This window comes from Ostrea edulis, chromosome 1, assembly GCF_947568905.1.
Source record: "Ostrea edulis chromosome 1, xbOstEdul1.1, whole genome shotgun sequence".
NCBI classification, from domain to species: domain Eukaryota; kingdom Metazoa; phylum Mollusca; class Bivalvia; order Ostreida; family Ostreidae; genus Ostrea; species Ostrea edulis.
This window is the reverse complement of record NC_079164.1, coordinates 56,368,107-56,386,351: the sequence shown is the minus strand read 5'-3', so window position 1 is coordinate 56,386,351 and position 18,245 is coordinate 56,368,107. Positions and strand designations below refer to the sequence as shown.

General features: G+C 35.9%; 1 protein-coding gene across 2 annotated transcripts in view; it reads left to right on the top strand.

The window, feature by feature from the left end:
- LOC125664640 (zinc finger CCHC domain-containing protein 8-like) overlaps positions 1-18,245 on the top strand; it is a 202,117-nt gene that overhangs the window by 70,161 nt on the left and 113,711 nt on the right. The gene's annotated exons all lie outside the window — the stretch shown is intronic.

Sequence of the window (18,245 nt, the reverse complement as noted above, 5' to 3'; positions counted from 1 at the left end):
CCCAAAAACGTAAAAAAAAAATCAAGGCTCTCGGATTTCAACCAACCTGCCTTTTTTTTTTTAAATGGCCACCATAGATGTATGTATATAAACAGGTGACTCTCGATAACTTTGAAGTTCAAGGGACCTTGATAAAACTGAGAGATTGAAATTCGGAAATTGAAGGTCCGATCATATGGTTCAGATTTTATAGTAACCGGAAATGTTTACAAACAAGATCATATCGTTTTGACATGTTTTCCTTCATATTTGTCAGGTAGTTAATTTTATATCAAAATAAAAAACCTTATTAGATTTCAAACATTCAAAGTTTATGTATTTATTTGTTCTTTAATCATGCTAAGATAGGCATACAAAGCTGAGTTCTAATAAAGCTTTACTATCGCTAACTAAACAGAGCACAATGTCATGTCTTTACACAAAGCAAAAAATTCTAAGGAATGAGTAAGCAATGATTTAGAGTAACTTTACACAAAGAACAAACTTCAGAAATAACAGTCTGTAGATCTCTAAATTAATGTCTAAAACTTGCTTTCTCATTGTCAAGTCAAAACAAGTTATAGATTTTATTCATTGTCAGATTATATATAATTTTAATCATTACAAGACTCCTGTGGAAGGTGTAAACTGACCAACTAGCTAATTATATACTCAAGTGTGTCATCTCCACAATGAAGCACTGGTGATGTTTCACCTATGTAAACACCAAATTACCACAACCACCCTATCCTCCAGCATTCAACAAAATCCAGGTAAGGTCCAAAAGGAAATTATTACACGCTTGGGTAATGGAAGGTATATGCTACCACCACTTCGAGAGATCGCGAGTGGAAAACAAGGAAATGTTTTACGGGACCCAACTTCACTTCGAGAGATTGAAAACTTCGAGAGATCGAACGTTTGAGAGATAGATAGTAAATTCGTTTTGTTATATAGAGAAAAAAATCGGGACCATGATTTCACTTTGAGAGACCGAGAACTTCCAGTGATTGAAGTTCGAGCCATCGAGAGTCACCTGTGTTTCAAAGTGTTAACATTTTTATGACATTTGGGTCCTGGGGTCAATTGAGGGTCCATAGTTCATTTCTAGCATCAGTATTTTTTTCCATTTATATTTCAAATGTTTCAAAATAGCCACCATTTTAATATGGCTGCCAAAAAAATTGAGTTAAAACTCTGTCGAATTTCAACCAAATATAGTTTCTAGTGTTAATTAAGGACCCCGAATCTTTCCATCCAGAAAGGGGTGGGTGAAGAGCCCAAAATTGCATAAGATAGACCATTTGAGCTAATCTATGATGTGTCACATTATTCATGTATTTTCGTATGTCAACACAACTTCATTAGACAGTTCAACTCATTGGTGTTAAAGTTTTTCATAAGTTGTTTCCTTTTCGAATTTAAGGTGGCTCATTACACTAAAATTTTATTTAATGGGTCGTTAAACCACCTCTTATAAAGTACGATTTCACCATAGAAAGAGCTCTCAATTATTTTATGTTTTTTTTTGTGATTTTTCCCAGAATGATAAAAAAGGTGTTTTGTTTGCAAATAAGAGATTCTTGAGTCCAAATTTCACTGATTTGGTGCATGATGTGAATATCTAATAAAACATGCCCAAAGGACTCGAATATAAACATTCTAATTAGTTAGAAAAAAATGTTTATGAAAATTGAAAACGTTATTATTTTTTAAATCTACGGATAAAATCTTCAAAAACCATGTCAGTTAGAAAAGAGATATATCGAAGATACACAAGTATATACTATAAAAAGAAATTGAAACGAAATGACCAGATATAATCACTATATTCAAACCTGAGAAAAAAGTACCGATCCCGATCAAAATTGATAGAAATTACTAAAATAATCATAATGTTGCTAATTGTATCCACTGTTGATCAAGAAATTAGTTTCCTTTATAAAGTCGTTTAGTTTGTAAACCCTTTTACATTAAGGTAACTCCATACTCGCAGTTTTATCTGATACAAGTTTGAAAAATGTATTTATTTCCATCCATTAGAGTTAAAGCTAACAAATAATCAAATAAAATACATATGTCATCACACTTTTTAAGATACGAGACGTACATAAACAGAATCATATATCACTGTCAGAAAATTGCAATTTTCCTTAAACAGCGTTATCAAAATTTCATACAAACTGGTTATGACGATATAGTACAGTGGAACCCCGTTATTACGTTTTCCATTTTGTCACGATAAAATAACGTAATACCGGGGGCAACGTAATAAACGTTCCCAGTTAAATCCGTTAAAAATATCATTTGGAAATTGTATATCGTCCATTGGTACTCCGTGAAGGGGTGTGTGAATATATCTTTACTGTTTCTTTGTTTAAAAGACTATGATACTTTGTTTTATTTACATCTTATCTTTAATGTCCGTAATTCTTCATGTTCTTATCCCTTTTCTTTATTTCGGTGTAGGATACATAAGGATGTTTTGATAAACGTTGCTTTTTCTGCATTTGTTTGGACCGCCATTTTGTTCAACTTTAAAACAATGCGTTCATGTAAATTGCTCTCAATAACTCGCTCCGGTTCGTATTCATCATTCGTATTAAAAAATAACAAAACATCGTTTTTATTAAGTTCTCTAATTACACAATACACAACACAATAAAAAAAATCCCACCCAAAAAACAACAAAACTATAGACACAAAACGCACACGATACCCAACACTTGCACACTTCTCACCAACGATAAACATGCACGGAGAACAATTTAAGCGCAATCCACATTAAAAAAATATATAATGATGCACGAACATTTCATTTATAACGCTAAATGATGGCACTAAAATCACGTGCGCATCAAGGGATTTTAAAATATTCACTGAGGTAAATGCCGTGCACAAATCGGCCGATAGATTGGTGTATGTATGGACGAGATTTACGAATACCCAAGCTGCATGTCCAAACAACGAACAATTTTTTTAATTGAACACCTTTAGTCACCTATGTCCAAGCAGTTACCCAAGCGGTTGTAACATTGTTACGATAAATTTTGTCTTTCTTGTTTGGTACCAAAACTGGCCGTGAATAGAGTTTTAATAGCGAAGGTAATCACACTATGCTGAACACGCAGGTGGTTGAGAAATTATTTCTTTGATTATCAAAATATGAAAAATGAAGTAAATTTCATAGAGTACAATTTCTAAATAAACATTATTTAATTGTTTATCACTGGCTTCTATACGGGGTATTCACCTGTATTGATGTCGCTAGATCTTTCGAAGCGTGATCAGTCAAGCGTCTCTAATCCCCAAACAGACCAGGAAATTTACGTGGTGACTGCCTCAGGCAGTCAAGGTGTGAATGCTTATTATTTTGAGAATCACTATTGAATAATTAGGAGTTTATTACGTTTTTGTCGGAATATTTACAACGTAATACCGAGTCCTGGCATTTTAGGACAACGTAATAACAAGGTCTATTTTATATAGGTTTGTTAAGAAATGGTTTTGTGCTTTGAAATTCCAACGTAATATGCGGACTAACGTAATAAAGGGGGAACGTAATAACGGGGTTCCACTGTAGCATTCATAACAATTTCATGAAACTGTATCTTCACGAAAATATACAAAATGTCTGTAAAAAATAAAGGAAATCTATCGCATAATAGACTTGATAAAGAAATCAATAGAAACAGAGTTATTGCCCTTGGATTCAATATTTTGAAAAGTATCATAGATTATTCATCTATAACTTACACTTTTAAAATAGTTTATTTTTAACAAGATTTTATACAATAACTATCGGAAAAGACTCCAACAAAATTTATGTTCCTATCACGCATAAATCTAAATAAATCATTGATTTTGCAAAATCTGATGACATCACAGGAGGGTGGAAACATAGGTCAAACAGGTTTCCGGGCTTTTTTTCATTACGGATACAGATATTGCCCTTATAGTTTTCAGCTGGACTGGTCCATCCTTGACCTACTTCTTGGGAAAAATAGGTCTAACAGTTTTCCGGGCTTTTTTTCATTATGGATACAGATATTGCTCTGATATTTGGTCAAAGGCTTATTCTCAGAGGAATACAAGTTCAGTTTGCATTTCAGCTGGATTGGTCCATCCTTGACCTACTTTTTGGACTGAAAATAGGTCAGACAGTTTTCTGAGTATTTTTTCATTACGGATACAGATATTGCCCTGATATTTAGTCAAAGGCTTCCTCTCGGAGGAAGGCAAGTGTAGTTAACATTTCAGCTGGATTGGTGCACTACTACCTACAGTACTTTAGGGGTAGAAGTAGGTCAAACAGTTTTCCAGATTTTTTTTGGTATGGTCACAGGTATTGCTCTGAAATTTAGTCACAACCTCCCTTTCAGAGAAATACTTAATCAGTTGACATTTCAAACATTTCAACTTAATTGGAGTACCATGACCTACTTTTGGGATGAAAGTAGATCAAATGGTTTCCTGGACTTTTCCTGAGTTTACTCAGGTGACCAGTATTGCAATTGGTTTTCGTCCGTCGTCGTGCGTTAAGAATTGAACATTTTTAACTTCGTAATAACTACCAGTCCAATTCTTTTCAAATTTGGTATGAAGCATCATTGGGACAAGGGGGACATAAATTGTGAATTTCAGGACTCCAGCACCCCTAGGGCCCTAGGGGCGGGGCAAGAACTGTCCAAAATTGACCAATTTTCAAAAATCTTCTTCTCAAGATCCACACAATGTAAGAAAAACTAAATGCATAGTGATGTAGAGAAAGAAGTCCTCTACCAAAATTGTAAATTTCATGATCCCCGGGGTAGGGGTTCTGACCCCAGGGTGGGGTCAAACTTGTTATATAGTGTTTATGTGTAAAACACTTAAATTACATCTTCTTTAATGCTATTGATACTACATTGATAGTAAATAGATATTTAGGAAGAACAGGTAGTCCTTTACCAAACTTGTAAATTTGATTATTCCAGGGGTAGGGGTTTTGGTATTAGGGTGGGGCCAAAATGGTCAGTTATTAAGTGTGTGAACAATAGACATTTTTAACTTCTTCTTGATAAGTATCATTCCAATTCTTTTCAAATTTGGTATGAAACATATTTGGAACAAGGGGAACATAAATTGTAAATTTCAGGACTCCAGCACCCCTGGGGCCCTAGGGGTGGGGCAAAAACTGCCCAAAAATGACTTTTCAAAAATCTTCTTCTCAAGAACCACATGTAAGAAAAAGTAAATGCATAGTGATGTAGAGCAGGAAGGTCTCTACCAAAATTGTAAATTTCGTGATCCCCGGGGTAGGGGTTCTGACCCCAAGGCGGGGCCAAACTTGTTATATAGTGTTTATGTGTAAAACACTTAAATAACATCTTCTTTAGTGCTATTGATACTAAATTGAAAGTAAATAGATATTTAGAAAGAACAGGTAGTCCTTTACCAAAATTGTGAATTTGATGATCCCATGGGTAGGGGTTTTGTTTTCAGGGTGGGGTCAAAATGGTCAGTTATTAAATATGTTCACAATAGACATTTTTAACTTCTTCTTGATAACTATCATTCCAATTCTTTTCAAAGAACAAGGTATGATTGTATACATAAAAAGGCCCAAAAATTGTCTCTCTATAAAATGTGTCTGAAATTAACCTTATTCAGCATTTTAAGAAAGTAAAATATATGCCAGGTATACTATGTCAACAAAATCAGAATGATATTCCTAATTGGATAGCATTATGACATCATGAATAAGACATTTCCCGCCTTTTTTTCAAAATAAGCCTCAAAACTGTCAAATGTCATAGAGATGCAAGAAAAAAAGAAAAAAGAAAAAAAGAGATGCCCAGGAAAAGATGTGCGCATTTGTCGAGCAAAATGAAAATGATATATACAGACCCTGAAACGTGCTACTACACCAGTTGCACGGTACGGTTCGGTACGCTTTATGAACGGTACGGTTCGTTTTCTGAACGGTACGGTTCGTTTCTTGAACGGTACGGTTCGTTTCTTGCACGGTACGGTACGCTTCTTGAACGGTACGGTTCGCTTCTTGCACGGTACGGTTTGCTAAAAATAGCTGCACGCTTTGTGAACGGTTTGCACGTTTTATTAATGAGGTGGGCGTGGCCTGAACGCTTTGACTTCGTATAAATTGTACGTTTCGATAGTTTGTTTTCACTCGATCGGTCTTATTCGGCTCTTTGATTATCGGCTGCAGGATTTGTGGTTGTGTTAGAATGTGCACATGGGGAAATGAGACGTTATTTTTGCTCCCCGACATGGGCGTGCGTAAGTGTAAAAACAAAGCGTATTAAGTTTCCGGATATAAATTACAGTGCCTAAATTGGAAAAGTTTTTAAGAAGAAGTGAATTTTGTTTTGAATACACTAAAGTCGCAAATGACACAATGATTATTTTCTGCACTTCACATTTATTGTGATTTATCATCGGCATTATGAAAGATCCAGGATATCTGCACGTGAAGTTTGTACGTCCTTTTTTGTCAGCATTCAGTCATTCATAATTAATAATGTTAGATATGTTAGATATCTGTTGCATTTGTCTTTGAATCAAATAAAATGATGATAATACATATATATTCCTATCCTTTATCACGCGAAGTCCGATTTTCATTTCCCTGACTTTATTTTTGATCACTGAAAATTGAATTAAAAAAAATTAACAGAAAAGTAAGGCAAGTGTATAGTTTGCAATAAAAATGTTTCATATACCTTTTCTATATATTGTTGAAATACTTGAAAATGCTGAAATGATTAATTTTTTGCGGCCGATTTGATGCTTTGCATCAATTTAACTTGTTTACATTCTTTTACACATGTATGTATCTATTTATTTCTCTGTCGATGTAATTAAAAATTGTTTATTAGTGTATATAATAAATCCGCCAATCTACATCTATCTATATGGGTCGTTATCAATGTTGAAGAGAAAAAGATATGTCACAATTATTGCTAATAAAGTAATGAAAATATTACAGTGTAGAACGTGACAATTTTTCTAATCGGTCTAGAAATGTCTCATATGATTCAGACACTGTACGTAGGAAAGTACATATTGAATACATTAACGCTACAAATATCAATTTCATCTTCTTACGGCAAGCCCTGTGCCATACGTGTAGTAGCATTATCAGGGACGTCGACGTCCCTGATTATATGAAGAAATTAAATAGGCTACTTGTAAGTACTATTACAGTATTGTAGTTAACTTCACCCTTGAATTTAAAAGAATTGATTGAAACAGAAATTCCGTTAAAACAACGAAATGCCCCTTGGTTCACTCTTTAAAAGTCTGCAAGTGAAATATACATCCACAGTACACAGGACTGGCTGCAGAAGCATGCATGCAAAATCCGTGCAGTGATCTGACGTCTATTTCTGTTAACAGTTCACAGTATAAAACGAATTTTTATGCATAATTCAGTCAAAACTTGGGTACTTGTTGATAACATACATACATATATATGCACTGAAACAATGTGACATTTACGGAAAGTAATTTAAAAAAAAAAAAGAATATCAAAGATGTTTTAAGCATCTCGGTGATTTTCACAGTTGATAACCCAGCTTCGTGATGTTTGAGGATAATGCTTCGAATAGCCAGCGATAGTCTTAGCCTAGGTCACGCAAGCCGTTTGACTTCCCACTCGTAGAACACTGCATTGACAAACGTGTAGGTGACCTAGACTAGCGATAGTCTACGACCTCCTTTCCCATCGGGCGCCATTGTGAAAATAATATACTGTGGCTGAAAAAGTGGGTCACGTGACATAAATTGCACGCTTTCTGCACGGTACGGTACGCTTTCGGGCTTTTGGGGGCGGGGTTTGCATAATATTATCCTGCACGCTTTCTGAACGGTACGGTTCGTTTCTTGAACGGTACGGTTCGTTTCTTGCACGGTACGGTACGCTTCTTGAACGGTACGGTTCGTTTTTTGCACGGTACGGTACGTTTCTTGAACGGTACGGTTCGTTTCTTGCACGGAACGGTTCGGTTCGTTTTTAAGGTGTAGTAGCACGTTTCAGGGTCTGTATTGTGTATTATTTTAAGATGATAAACATACTTGAATATGAATTTGCTCGACGCATGCGCTGTATGTTTTCTGAAAGGAAAACCACCTGAATTTGTGGATATTGTGGATATTTTCATTGAAAATGGCATTTTTGCAATTTTATGCCAACTTCTAGCTCTCGTCATATGACACAAATCATTTTGCTGATCAAACTGAGCAGATTTTGGGTTTGCTAAACTATTCCTTATTTGAATGCCAGGGTTTGAGCTCCAAGTTAAATCATTGATATTTTGGGCCAAATGACTTTAGAAACTGTACTTACTTCTTTGGTGTGAAACATATTTGGAAGAAAGGGAACATAAATTGTAAATTTCAGGATTCCTGCACCCCTGGGGCTTTAGGGGCGGGGCAAAAACTGTCCAAAAATGACCAATTTTCAAAAATCTTCTTCTCAAGAACCACACATATGTAAGAAAAACTAAATGCATGGTGATGTAGAGCAGGAAGGCCTCTACCAAAATTGTAAATTTCATGATCCCCGGAGTAGGGGTTCTGACCCCAGGGTGGGGCCAAACTTGTTATATAGTTTTTATGTGTAAAACACTTAAATAACATTTTCTTTTAGTGCTTTTGATACTAAATTGAAACTAAATGGATAGTGCAGGTAGTCCTTTACCAAAATTGTAAATTTGATTTTCCCCAGAGTAAGGGTTTTGACCCCAGGGTGGGGCCAAACTTAATATATAGTATTTATGTGTAAGTTTGCTTATACTGTATAAAATCTAAATGCATACTTAGAAATAGCAGAAAAGGATGTACAAAAAATGGTGAATTTCACAACCCAGGGTTATGACTTTAGGATGAGTCCAAATTAGTCATACAGTACAGGCAACGCGGATTTCTTGTTTTCTGCGTTCCCACGATGGGAAAAATCTAACGCGGTAATCTATAGGTAACTCGGGTAAACTGCGTTCTCATCGCGGGATGACTGTCCCCGTCACGGTAACATTTGTGTAAAAAATTGATCGGTTTTGTACCGTAACCAAATGCGAGTTATCTCCCCCGATTTGATTATTAAATGTTTGAAAATTCTGCTTACGAGTTTTTTCTGTTTTTAAAATCAAGTATTCCGTTATGGATTTATTATGTCTCCCCTTCACAGGGGAGACATTGTTTTTGTCATTTTTCTTCTTCTTCTTCTTATTATTATGTCTCCGAACACAAAGTGTCGGAGACATATTGTATTTGCTCCGTTTCTTATTATTATTATTTTCTTCTTATTCTTATTATTCCTTTTCTTTAGTGAGAAATTTGTCCAACCGATTTATGTCTCTGAACACAAAGTGTCGGAGACATATTGTTTTTGCTCCGTTTCTTATTATGTCTCCGAACACAAAGTGTTGGAGACATATTGTTTTTGCTCCGTTTCTTATTATTCTTATTAAGGTCTTCCGTATCAGACGGAAGACCCTCTAGTGATTGTACTGTTTATTATTATTATTATTATTATTAAGGTCTTCCATTCTTCACGGAAGACCTTATAGTGATTCTACTGTTTCTTCCTCTTATTATTATTAAGGTCTTCCGTTTGTCAAGGAAGACCTTATAGTGATTCTACTGTTTCTTATTATTATGTCTCCGAACACAAAGTGTCGGAGACATATTGTTTTTGCTCCGTTTCTTATTATTCTTATTTTCTTCTTATTATTCCTCTTCTTTAGTGAGAAATTTGTCCGCGCGATTATATAAAAGTGCTTCAACTGATCCACTTTAAACTTTGTGAGCTGATAGGGGTCATTAGGAGGGGTGCAATCAACTTTTTAAATTTTCAAAATGGCCGCTGTTTCAAAATGGCCGCCAAAAAACGTCAAAAAATCAAGGTTGTCGGATTTCAACCAAATTCTATTTCTAGGGTAATTTGGTGACCCCGAGTCCATTTCCACCATCAAAAAAAATTTTGGAGGCGCCATTTTCAAAATGGCCGCCCTATACCGACATAGTTGAAAGTGTTAAAATCTCTACAACATTTGGGTTCTGGGGTGAATTGAGGGTCCACAGTTCTTTTTTAGCATCAGTTTTTCCTTCCAATCTATTTTCAAATGTTTAAAAATGGCCGCCATTGAAGAAAATGGCGGCCAAAAATCAAGTCCGTCGGAGTTCAACCAAATTTAGTTTCTATTGTTTTTGGAGGATCCTGAGTCCATTTCTGGCATCAAAAACCATTTCTGACATGGGGAGGTGTTTGGAGACATTTGTGTTGGCATTCCAACACAGTTATAGCTCGTTATTCTTATTTTCTTCTTCTTCTTCTTTTTATTCCTCTTCTTTCCAGAGAAATTTGTCGGCGCGATTTTGTGAAAGTGCTTCGACAGATCCACTTCAAACTTTGTGAGCTGATAGGGGGTCACTAGGAGGGGTGCAATCAACTTTTCAAATTTTCAAAATGACCGCCTTTTCAAAATGGCGGCCAAAATCAAGGTTGTCGGATTTCAACCAAATTTTATTTCTAGGGTAATTTGGTGACCCCGACTTCATTCCCACCATCAAAAAAAAATCTTGAGCCGTTATTTTCAAAATGGCCGCCATATACCAAAATATTTGAAAATGTTAAAATCTCTACAACATTTGGTTTCTGGGGTAATTGGAGGGTCCACAGTTCATTTCTAGCATTAATATTTCCTTCCAATCTATTTTCAAATGTTTCAAAATGGCCGTCATTCAAGAAAATGCCGGCCAAAAATCAGGTCCGTCGGATTTCAACCAAATTTAGTTTATAGCGTTTTTTTGAGGATCCTGATTGCATATCTGGCATCAAAAACCATTTCTGACATGGGGAGGCGTTCGGAGACATTTGTGTTGGCATCCCAACACAGTTATAGCTCGTTATTAATATTATTATTTTTTTTTCCCTTTCGTCTCTGTTACACTCACAAATTGAACCCAAATTTAAGAATTTCCATCAATTTATTCCATGAGTGTAGCATTGAAAGTATATTGGAAGACTGACTAAATTTTTGCTTACAATACTCTATATAGTGCAAATTTACAAAGTTCCCATGGACAGGATGTTAGCCAGTTAACTTTAACATTGATAAGGTGACAAGCTTAATAATTATACAGAGACAAAAGCTAGAGAGTTTCAGATTAGAATAACAAAATGGGGAGTGAGCTGTCAGAGTCAATTATGTGCAGGTGATTTAATCTATCATTGCTGAACATTCAGGAATTTGATTGAACTTTAACTATAATAGATATTAATGAAATTTTACTCTTAACACCTCCCTCCTTAAGATAAAAATTTAACTTTAAAAGTTGAATTTTTTCACACAAAAGTAAAGAAAATAAAGATTTCTAATTATTCTATAAAATTATAAAGTCACTATGGAATATATAAGCTGTCACTAAAAATAGCACACAAGTTAACACACTGTCAATGAAATACACAGTTCAACATCGAGAGAGGCTATCAGCATTTTGGTTATGGGAAGCACGGCGGTATCGAACGTTAAAGTCATATACTTGTAAGGCCAGAGCCCAGCGCAAAAGTCTTTGATTTTTGTCTTTCATCCAATGAAGCCAGCTTAATGGATTGTGGTCAGTCTCTACAATGAATTTTCTTCCATCCAAATAATAGGAAAATAAGCCTATGGCCCACACAATTGCCAAAAGTTCTTTCTCGATTGTAGAATAGTTTTGTTCCCGTGGTAATAACTTTCGACTGAGGTACGCTACCGGGTGATCACCATCATTGGTTTCCTGACTTAACACTGCACCGATTGCATATTGGCTTGCATCTGTTTGTACGATAAAAGACTTGCTGAAATCTGGTGTAATGAGTACTGGTGCTTGGAGTAGTGCTTCCTTCAGACTTTTAAAGGATTCAGTTGCTCTTTGGTCCCATTTTATTTTGTTCGGTTCTGATTTCTTCAACAAATCTGTTAGGACAACAGATATGTCCGCATAATTTTGAATGTACTGACGATAGTACCCAGTAAGTCCCAGATATGATTTTAAGTCTCTCTTCGTTATTGGTAACGGAAATTCTTGAACGGCTTTGACTTTACTCGAGTCTGGCTGCACACTGCCATTTCCAACCACGTGTCCAAGACAATGTAATTTGTCGGTTCCAAGTCTACACTTAGAAGGTCGAATAGTCAAGTTGGCTCCCTGTATTTTCTTGATTACTCTCTGTAAATCTTCAAGATGGGAATCCCAAGACTCTGAGAAAATGACAATGTCATCAAAGTAAGCCACAACATTGTCAACATTATGTAGTATTTTGTCCATTAAACGAATGAATGTTGCTGGTGATGTTTTCATTCCAAAAGGCATAACCAAGAACTCGTAGAGTCCAAAGGATGTGACAAATGCAGATTTTTCTTTTGTGTTGTCAGAGAGAGGTACTTGCCAATACCCCTTAACAAGGTCAAAATGACTCAAGTATTTTTGCTTTTCCAATTTTTTCTAAGATGTCGCTAATTCTTGGTACTGGATACGCATCAGAAACTGTAATCTCATTAAGTTTTCGGTAGTCGATGCACATTCGGATTGATCCATCGGGTTTGTTGACAAGGACTACTGGTGAACTCCATGGACTATTTGATGGTTGAATGTGTCCTTGTTCTAGCATTTCATTCAATGCCCTTTTTACAGATTCCTGCTTCGCTTCAGGTATTCTATATGGTCGCTGACATATTGGTGTTTCTGTTGTAGTACGAATTTGATGCTCAGCAAGCATGCAGCGGCCAGGTTGATCTGTGAATACATTTCCATATTGGGCACAGAGCTGTCGCAATTCCTGACACTGTTGCTGACTTAAATTTTCTCCAAACTTCAGATCCTCAATAGTTTCATTAGAATTGTATGGGAACAATTCATCAAATTCCTGGGTATCCTCTTTTCTATCTGCAACGAGTAGTATCGAACGCTTGTACTCTCTGAGCAGATTGATGTGATAGACAACAACACCACGACGCCCACCCACGTTAAGTTTGTAATTTACATCATTTACCCGTTCTGTCACTCTGTAAGGTCCTTTCCATTGGGCCAACATTCTAGATGTGTCCGATGGGAGTAATACGAGAACTTCATCTCCAGGATAAAATCTCCTCTCAGTAGCCGATTTGTCATACCAATGTTTGACAAAATCTTTACGTCGCAAGTGGTTATCCTTCACCTATAGTGTTATATCCTTCAACTTCTGTCGCATTCCAGCAACATGTTCAATGACAGACATCTGGATTTCCTCCTCACCTGCCATGAACTCCTTGATAACTTGGGTTGGTCCACGTAATGGCCATCCATATAAAAGTTCAAAAGGTGCAAATCCCGTCTCCTCATGAGGGACTTCACGATACGCAAACAGAGCATATGGTAGCAGAGTATCCCACTCTGATTCTTCTTTCGTACACAATTTCTTAATAATTGATTTCAAAGTTCCATTGAAACGCTCAGTTTTGCCATTGGCTTGTGGGTGATAAGGTGAAGTTGTCGCTCCCTTCACTTTCAACACCGCAAACAAATCTTTCATAAGTTGACTTGTAAAGTTACTTCCTTGATCGGTAAGTATCACCTTTGGAATTCCAACTCGGCTACAAAGTTCCAAGAGAGCATTAGCGACACTCTCCGCATCACAGCTTTTCAACGCGAATGCTTCTGGATAGCGTGTAGCATCATCAACAATGGTGAGAATGAATCTATTGCCTTTTTAGCTCTTCTGAGCCAAAGGCTCAAAGAGCTAATGCTATGGCCATTTGTGCGGTGTGCGTAAACTTTTTAGAAAAAGGGCTATAACTCAAGAACCCCTTGGCCAATTTTTTTCAAATTTGTTACAGGGTATCATTGGCCCAAGGGCTTTCATACATACTAAATAGAGGGATGTGACCCTTTAACAAGGGGAGATAATCAGGAAAATACAAACAAAAGTAGTGGTTGCTAAAAAATCTTCTTCTCAAGAACCACTGGGCAGATTATCACCAAACTTACACATAAGGATGAGAATATGTTGTAGATTAAAAATTGTTCAAGGCATTACCCTGGGGCAAAGGGCGTGGTCTCAAGATCACTTCAAAGTTGACCTAAATTTAAATTTTTTTTAAATTCCTTAAATCTTAGATATTTTAGTCATTATAAGGACTAGGATCATCAAATTTTGACAGTTGATGCATCTTAGGACCTTGTGTCAAGTTGTCTCAAAAGTAGGTCACGGTGACCTACTTTTTGAATTTTGCAGGTATTTATTTTAAAATTAATTTTGATGCATATCTTGGACACTTTGAAGCCTATGATCATCAAAACTTGTCAGTTGGTGGATCATGGGACCTTGAAATGCGTCAACTGAAAAATAGGTCACCGTGACCTACTTTCTGAATTTTATGGCTTATCATTTATAGATATATTTTAAGTTGTTATTTCAAATACCGAGAGGTTTAGAATCATCAAATCTTGTAAGTTGATGCATCTTGAGGCCTTGAAACATATTTATAAAAAAGTAGGTCACAGTGACCTACTTTTTGAATTTTACAGATATTCAAATTTCACATTTTCAATTTTAGATACATATTTTGGGCACTGTAAAACCTAGGATCATCAAACTTTGTCAGTTGATCGTCTTCAGTCTTCGGTTTGTGTCGACCAAAAAGTAGGTCACCGTGACCTACTTTTGGTATTTGACAGCTAAATTACTATATTTCAGACACTATTTGACCTACAATCATCAAGCTTTGTCAGTTGATGCATCTTGAGTCTTCGGAGTGTATCGACCAAAAAGTAGGTCACTGTGACCCACTTTTGGCATTTGACAGTTATATTTATATATTTCAGTCACTAATTGACCTACAATCATCAAACTTTGACAGTTGATGCATCTTGAGTCAACGGAGTGTGTCGACCAAAAAGTAGGTCACCTTGACCTACTTTTGGAATTTGACGGCTATATTTATATATTTCAGATACTATTTGACCTACAGTCATCAAACTTTGTCAGTTGATGGGTCTTGCATGTTCGAAGGGTTTCGACCAAATAGTAGGTCAACTTGACCTACTTTTGGAATTGGACACCTATATTTATATATTTCAGATACTATTTGACCTACAGTCATCAAACTTTGTCAGTTGATGCGTCTTGCATGTTCAAAGGGTGTTGACCAAAAAGTAGGTCACCTTGACCTACTTTTGGAATTGGACGGCTATATTTATATAATTCAGATACTATTTGACCTACAGTCATCAAACTTTGTCAGTTGTTGGGTCTTGCATGTTTGAAGGGTGTTGACGAAAAAGTAGGTCACCTTGACCTACTTTTGGAATTTGACGGCTATATTTATATATTTCAGATACTATTTGACCTACAGTCATCAAACTTTGTCAGTTGATGGGTCTTGCATGTTCGGAGTTCACTGACCAAAACGTAGGTCACCATGACCTATGATTGGAATTTGACAGCTATATTTCAATATTCAGATACTAATTGGCTTAAAATCATCGAACTTTGTCAGTTGATATTTCTTGGGTTCTCAAAATGTGTAAACCAAAAAGTAGGTCACATTGACCTACTTTTTTTGAATTCTTAGGATTTAACTAAAGATTTAGAATACTAAGAAGCTAAGAATAGAAATGGTGGGGTTGTACAATTTATCAGAAGAGCGATTCTAGGCCCTTGGGCCTCTTGTTTGGTTTTCGCAAGGGGACCGACAATATCCATAAATTCACTACCGGTCGCAAGATATGTCCAATTTCCGTCTTTTTACAAGATATCTTGTCCAGAGTTTTTCTCAGAAACGGTAAAAGATGGAGTCACCATATTTTCAGAGTTAATAGATCTCACTTTGTAGGCGTGCAGTAGGAGGTTAAGACTGTTGGCCGTCACTTCCGGTTAAATGAATCATAAATTTCAAACTTTTTTTTTTTAAATTGAAACCTATATTGGTTTTCTAGGTCTCGTTCTAATTCTCAAAAAATGTTGACCCCACCGGAAGTTGAATCTCCAAGTTCCGGTTATATCAAAGAAAGACTATTCATTCTCTCATTTTTCAGTGCCATAAATCTCGGTCATAAAACAAGTTAATGATTTGAATTTTACATATGTTATAGACACTGTAAATGTCTAGAGTAAATTTAAATATTTTTGTAAAATTCACTTCCGGTCGTGAGATATGGGGTGGACATATTCAAAGCTTGTTTTTTCAGTTTCTCAATAATGAATATAGATAGACGCTTGAAACTTGTAGAGTTGATCAACTAACATTAGTCCATTGTACACATACATTCAATTTTTTCGTCCATCACTTCCGGTCTGGACATAGGAAGATATTGTCTGCTCAATATTTTGAAATGGTTTGGCACTGCTATCATTTAAATGATGCTTGTGTATAACCCTTTTTGATTTTGCACCTTTTTGGGGGGGGGGGGGGGGGTACACGTTGATTAATATTCTGATTTGTCAAGAGGTGGATGTTTTATTACTAAAGAAATGATTCTGTGCATTTGAAATAATTTAAAAAGAAATTGAGTATGGAAAATAACTTGAAGGAAAAAGATGGGTATATAAAGTTGAAGAAAAAAATATCAATAACTTGAGGATTGAACTTGGTACCTTTTGTTTCCAAAACTGAGTGCTCTACCACTAGACTATCAGTCAATTGTAGATATGCATGGAGAAAGATATTATGTAGTGAACATTACATCTCACAAAAAGTCATTTTATGTCTTGCATTTGCATATGCAAATTCGACTGAAAACACCTGTAGTATATGAAACTAGTCTACACTCTTTTGAGGTGATACCTACTCCTACTGATCCTCAGCTAGACCTAATCTACATTTTTATCTGGGACAGGAAGCGTTTGTTTCAGGATACCTAGAGGATGTCTGCTATTATTGCAGACTATTTAATGAAAGATGCCGTCGATTAATTAAACACATCATAGCGTAACTGTTGAAAGCATTAGATTTTTTGAAACAATTCCCATACCAAAATTCGCTCACAAAGTGCATATGAGCCGCTCATGTGAGAACTAACATAAAATTTCCCCATGTGCAATTTAACATGCAAATTAGGTAAAATTAGGCAAAGCATTGCAAATTCTCTAAAATTTTGCTCACAAAATGCTCATGTGCAAAAAATGTTTGCTCACTTGGCACATGAGCCACATGAGAAGGAATTGCTCACTTCATACATTGTAACATAACAAGAACAATGAATATTATTTTTATATCTATTGACATTATTCAAGATTCATGCACTTCAAATAGAACTCAGAAATGTTCAGATCAATATTTCAATTGTTTCAAAAAGTCTAATGTAATATTTCTATTATTGCAAAGTTCCATAAGTGAAGCAGACATCTTGAAAGCTGAAAACTTTTTAGAACATTTTGTTTTGGGGGATTATCTTCGTTATCGGCTGCTCCATGCACATTTTGTATGCCTCCGTCTATCTTCAGTGACTCCATGTAGATGTCTTTTTGACACTCTCCAAAGGTAGATAGGTTCGTTTCATTTAGATAATTAAGGCTTGAGGGTAGATCACACTCTGTTGGAATACATTTGCTAAACATATTGCGGTGGCTTAGTATGCTAAGTTTGGGATCATTTCGTGGAAAAAAATAGCACAAATTTAAAACATTGTTATTTACTTATAATGTACTTAAAAAGCATATTTTCTTTCCATTTCCATAACAATGTCTTCCTTTCCTTACAACGTTTATCAGACGTCAACTTTTGAGATAACTCTATTGCTTTAAACCTAGAAAGTTGGTATAGACAATTTGGTCTATCTCAAATACAATTTGCATAGACTGGTGTCATGTGACATAGACTTGGTCTATCGGTCTGTGGTTGATTTCAAACACTGTAGATTTTGCACCGACATTTTGTCACATTTACCTCCCTCTTAGAGAAATACATAATCAGTTCACATGTCAGATGGATTGATACACCATGACCCATTTTAAGGCTTTTCTATTCAGAATGTGTGTTTTAACAATAAAGAGTGCATGATATGCTTCCAGGTTGAATTTCACTGTCCGACGGGTGTATTGTACCGTTTACGAACTCCTGCGGTACTCTTGTTTCATATAAATATTTAAGAATGTTTCCTTCCACTCTTGCGCACATGTTCCTTTTTGATTTTCGCCTTGCTATGAAGATCGATCCTTTCACTGGTGAAATCAAGTCATCCATATTCTATTTTTAGGGTAATCTGATGACCCGAGTCCATTTCCAGCATGAAAAATAAAT